Genomic DNA, 4,935 nt, shown 5'->3' on the forward strand with positions numbered 1-4,935 from the left:
CAGGGAGGAAGGCAGGAGTTCCCAGAATCCACAGAAGGATACACTCACACAGAGGCCTCATTGGCTATGACCTGATTTTTTGCCCTCTTTGTTTTTTACTTCAAAATAAGATATGTGCACTGCACATAGGAATTTGTTCATAGTTTTGTTTTAAACTATAGTCCAGCCCTCCGATGGGTCCGAGGGACAGTGAACTGGCCCCCTGTTTAAAATGTTTGAGGTCCCCTGCCCTAGGGGGCCACTGAGCTATTACACCTGGGGCTGCCATGGGTTGGAACCCACCCAACAGTGACAGGTATGGGCGTTCCGTGTAAGAACAGAGGAGGGCCAGGCCCTTTGGCCTCAGGCCCTGGCTGCCAGCACCCGAGGTGACAGTAAGAGAGCTAAGAGCCTAGACGTGCAGAGGCCTGGGCACAGACAGGGTGTTCGCAGTTGGCGGGAGGATGGGGGAGCTTTAGGTGGGAACACAGCTTTGGGGAGGGGAGAAGATGACAACATTTGGGGCCGATCAAGGCCTGCACCTCTCCAGCACGGGGACCTGTGCATCTACCTTCTTACAACACTGGTCAGCCCTCCAAAGGCTGGGGCTAGGCCCCACTGGCCAACATCACCCTAAATGCCATGCTGACCTCTGCGGTTCCCTGACCAGTACACATTTTAATCATTCATCCAGCTTGCCGGCAAACCCTTTTGAGAAGTCACAATCCTCCCAATCAGGCTGGGACCTGACCTGGGGCCAGCCTACCCTCACCTTGCCCCCAGACTGGGAGCACCCTGCCCTGCTGCCCTCCCTGACACCTAGCCTATCCCTACCAGGTGCTCCCTGGGTCATCGTGCCTACAGACCAGAAGCCATGTGATAGAGAGGTTTGCTGAGTTTTTCATCACAAAAACTACGGCCAGAGCGCTCCTTAGAGTCAAGGATGGGGAACCTTCATCTGACAGACTGTGGACGTGTTGTCAGGAGAGACCAGTCCCTGGAGAAGGGCATCAAGCTTGGTAAAGTAGAGGGGCAGCGACAAAGAGGAAGGCCCTCAAGGAGATGAACTGACGCCACGGCAGCAACAACGGGCTCAAGCATGGGAACCACTGTACGGGCAGTACAGGATTAGCAGTGCTTCCTTCAGTTCTGCACAGGGTCACTATGGATCGGAACCGCCTCGATGGCACAACAACAACAACAGTTAACACCACAAACCTACGAGGGGGCTTCAAACACGTCATGGACTTTAAAAGACAATGGAGGGTTTCCGTAAACTGTCTGAAGTCCCCTGGTATAACTGCCCCCATTTGACAGGAGCGGAAATTAGAGAAGGTTAGCTACTTGCTCAAGGTCACACAGGGAGGAAGGGCCAGTCCAGTGAGTGAGTCTGGGGCTCATGAGACTTGAGTTCCTTGCATCCTGGCTCTGCCACTGGGAGGCTGTGTGTCCTGGGACAGGACATGTCACTTAGCTCCTCCGGGCTGCCTCCTGCTCTTCCCCCTCCTCTTCCTCTTTCCCCTCCTCTTCCTCTTCCCCCTCCTCTTCCTTTGTCAAAGAACCTGATAAAGTAGGTGGGTTGCAAAGCTCGGTCTCACTCGGCTAGTCTCACAGGGGTGACACTGGGGACCCACCACCTTTCCATACCTGTCCCGCCTCCTGTTCTCCATGGGGAGAACTGGAGGAAGAAGACTCAGAGGGCCCTAGTAGTCCCCAGTGTGGTTTTGAACAAACTGCTACCCTCTCGGAGGCCAGTTTCCTCATCTGGAAAAGGAGGTCATGAAGGTGGCCAGCCCATAGGTCAGTTCATAGTAAGATGAGCACACCCACCTGCTTGTGCTCAGGTTTTATCAGGGAGCTTCAGGGTGGGCCTGAGGAGAAGACCCCGCTCCGTGCTCAGTAAGTGCTCTGTTCTGTGTTGCCAAGGTGATTGGTGACTCCTGACCAGCCATGAGTAGCTGAGTGGAACTGCCCTACAGGGTTCTGCAGTCTGCCATCCTCACGCCAGCAGATTGCCAGACCTCCTTGGGCAGCACCACTAGGTGGGTTTCAACCACCCAGCTTTTCGTGAGCCATCAAGCACTTAATCACTGTGCCACCAGGGCTCCCCAGTGAAGGCCAACAGGCATCCTTTCTTTGCATAGCTGACTCGCAGGGGCCCTCCACGACAGGACTGCATTTGAATTGTGGTGCTGGAGAAGAACATCAAAAGACGACTAGAAGTCAGGCCAGAGTGCTCCTTAGAGGCAAGAACGGGAAGATCTAATCTTACATCCTTTGGACTATCGTCAGAAGAGACCGGTCCCCAGAGAAGGACGTCATGTTCGGTAAAGTGGAAGGCCAGCGAAAAAGAGGAAGGCCCTCGATGCCATGGATGGACACAGGGCCTGCATTGGTGGGCTCAGGCATAGGAACAACTGTGAGGCTGGCACAGGACCGGGCAGGGTTTCCTGCTGTTGTCCATAGGGTCACTGTGGGCCAGAGCCAACTGGATGGCACCTAACAACAACAGCACAGGACAAGGTAGAACTGTCCCTGGGGGTTCCCAAGACTGTACCTCTTGATGGGACTAGAAGGCCCCATCTTGCTCCTGAGACGCCACTGGTGGTTTCAAACTGCTGACCTTGCAGTTAGCAGTCCAATGCTTAACCCCTGTACCACCAGGGCTCCTTTCCAATACAGACTAAAAGCATGATATTCCTTCTGTGTCCTGTCACTCCCCAGCAAGGAGCTCCTGTGTGCATGGCTCCTCCAGGGTGTCCCCAGCCCCATATCCCAGCCCAGGTTCTCGTCCCAGCTGTCCTGCTTAATTGCTGTGTGGCTCGGGGCAAGAGACTTGACCTCTCTGAGCGTCCATATCCTCATCCGTTCAACCGGGGAAGTGACTGGCACTCTGCACGGGGACAGATCCTAGAGGACATTATTATTGGATGCCACAGCGACAGTCTGCCAGCAGTCCGCCGAAGCACCAGGACTCCTACAGGACAGACTCGAACTGCCCCACAGGGCTTACAAGGAGCCCCACCCCCACCCCCACCCCCGGGCTGCTAACATTAAGGGTGGCTGTTCAAACTCAGCAGTAAGCCGCTCCCAGGGAGAAAGCGGAGCCTGTCTGCTCCCATAAAGATACACAGTCCTGGAAACCCTGCTCTGGTCTCCCAGGGGCTCTAGGAGTTGTACCGGACTCCACGGTGGTGGTTTTTACAGGAAGGTTTCCAAGACTAATCTTTACGAGAGTAGATCGCCAGGGTTTCCTCCGCAAACCTTTGGGTGGGCAGTTGGGCGCTTAACCGCTGCGCCACCAGGGATTCTTTAGAGGGTTGAACGAGCAAATACTAGAAATTCTGGCCACTCTGTCTCAGTGCCCGAGAGACACTCTATTGATCAGCCTCCTAGGGGTGTCTTGCGAGAGCACAGCCACTGTGACTGGCCACCTACTGTGTGCCGGGCGCTCTCCTGCGTGCCACCTCCTGCCTCCTCCGACCCGTTTCACAGAAGGGGAAAGCGAGGCTCCGCTGGCGCCTACTGTGTGTCCAGCTCCTGGGCCTCCCCCTGCACCTCCCTACTGGATGGTGGCTCCCGCGTCCCGGGAAGGCCGAGGCTGAGGGTCTGAGCCGTCGTGCGCTGAGAGGGGGGGGCCTCGAACTGGGACCGGCCCACCGACCGGCGACCCCCGGATCTCTCTGCAAGCCCCGCTTACTTGCTTTGCGGCCGGGCCGGGCGGCCGCGCAGGCCCCTCCGCTTTCCCCGGCCACTGTCCCGGCCCGGCCCTGTCGTCCCGTCCCGTCAGCGCCGCTAGCTCCGCTCCGACCGGCACCTGCGTCCGGACACCGCCCGCCGAGCCGACGGCGCAGTCGGCCAATAGCGACCGCCTCCAGACCACTCTCGCCAATCGCCGTGCACGTCCCGCCCTGGGAGGCGGGGCCGCAGGCGACGGGGACGTCCTGGGCCGCACAGGCCCCGCGGTGCCGCAGCTGCTGGCCCCGCCCCCGTCGCGTCCTGGCCCCGCCCCAAGTCCTGGCCCCGCCCCAGTCCCGCCCCTTGCACCAGAGCAGCTGAGCGCGCCACCTGTCGACGCCCAGTGCTTTAAACGCTTAATAAAACCGTTACCGAACGCCTCCTGACCTATTAAGTGTTCACCGTTCCCCCCTCGCTTCTCTTCAACCGCGGGGAGATATGGAGGAGAAAATAGAGGCCTAGAGAGATTAGGCCAAGGAGTCCTTGGGGTTACGCGTTGGACTGCTGAAGTCAGAAGTTCCAAACCACCCAGCCTCTCATCCGGAGAAAGACAGGCCTTCCTACTCCCACTAAGAGTTACAGTCTCAGAAACTTGGGGGGGACACTTTCACCCTGTCCTATAAGGTGGCTATGAGACAGAATTGACTTGATGGCAGTGAGTTAGGTTTGAAGAAGAGAGATTAGAGAGCCGTGGAGGAAGCCTGTAGTCATTCATTCAGCCAGTAGGTCTTTGCTGAAGACTTACTACAAGTCAGGCACTGTGCTGGGTGATGGGAGCAGAGTAAGACGGATATGTACTGTGAGGATGCCCTCACAATAGCCCACATCTAGGGACCGACAGAGACATTGCCCAACCAAGTGTAAAATTAGCAATTAATTACAAATATAATACATTGTAGTGAGATCTTAAGTAAGGTGACCAGATTTTAACATTGGTAAAGCGGGACACCATAAATTGACTGGGATTGGGGGGTGGGGTTGTTCTTGATTAAAAATTTGGTCTATATCATTTTGCCACCACTATAAAATATAAATAATGAGTACTGTCTACTAAATTCAAGAAAATTTATGCATTTATGAAATAAATAAATAAATGACTTACCTAAATTATCTGAATAGCTGATTTGTTGACATCACTTGTTTAACTAGCACTAGCACGCAGTACGATGTGTATCGTCTGAGAGACAGTTACAAAATGTTTTCGTCGTTGCCAATGCC

General features: G+C 55.3%; 1 protein-coding gene across 1 annotated transcript in view; it reads right to left on the minus strand.

Annotated features, from left to right (window-relative positions):
• MARCHF2 (membrane associated ring-CH-type finger 2) overlaps window positions 1–3,754 on the minus strand; it is a 22,556-nt gene extending 18,802 nt beyond the window's left edge. The window contains exon 1 of the mRNA XM_045290341.1: window positions 3,680–3,754. The gene's annotated coding sequence lies outside the window, so the exon portion shown is untranslated. The remainder of the gene's footprint in view (window positions 1–3,679) is intronic.
• Window positions 3,755–4,935: the final 1,181 nt, after the last annotated feature.

Source organism: Echinops telfairi, unplaced genomic scaffold (assembly GCF_000313985.2).
Source record: "Echinops telfairi isolate 266 unplaced genomic scaffold, ASM31398v2 ScPeMD7_36;HRSCAF=134, whole genome shotgun sequence".
Lineage (NCBI taxonomy): Eukaryota > Metazoa > Chordata > Mammalia > Afrosoricida > Tenrecidae > Echinops > Echinops telfairi.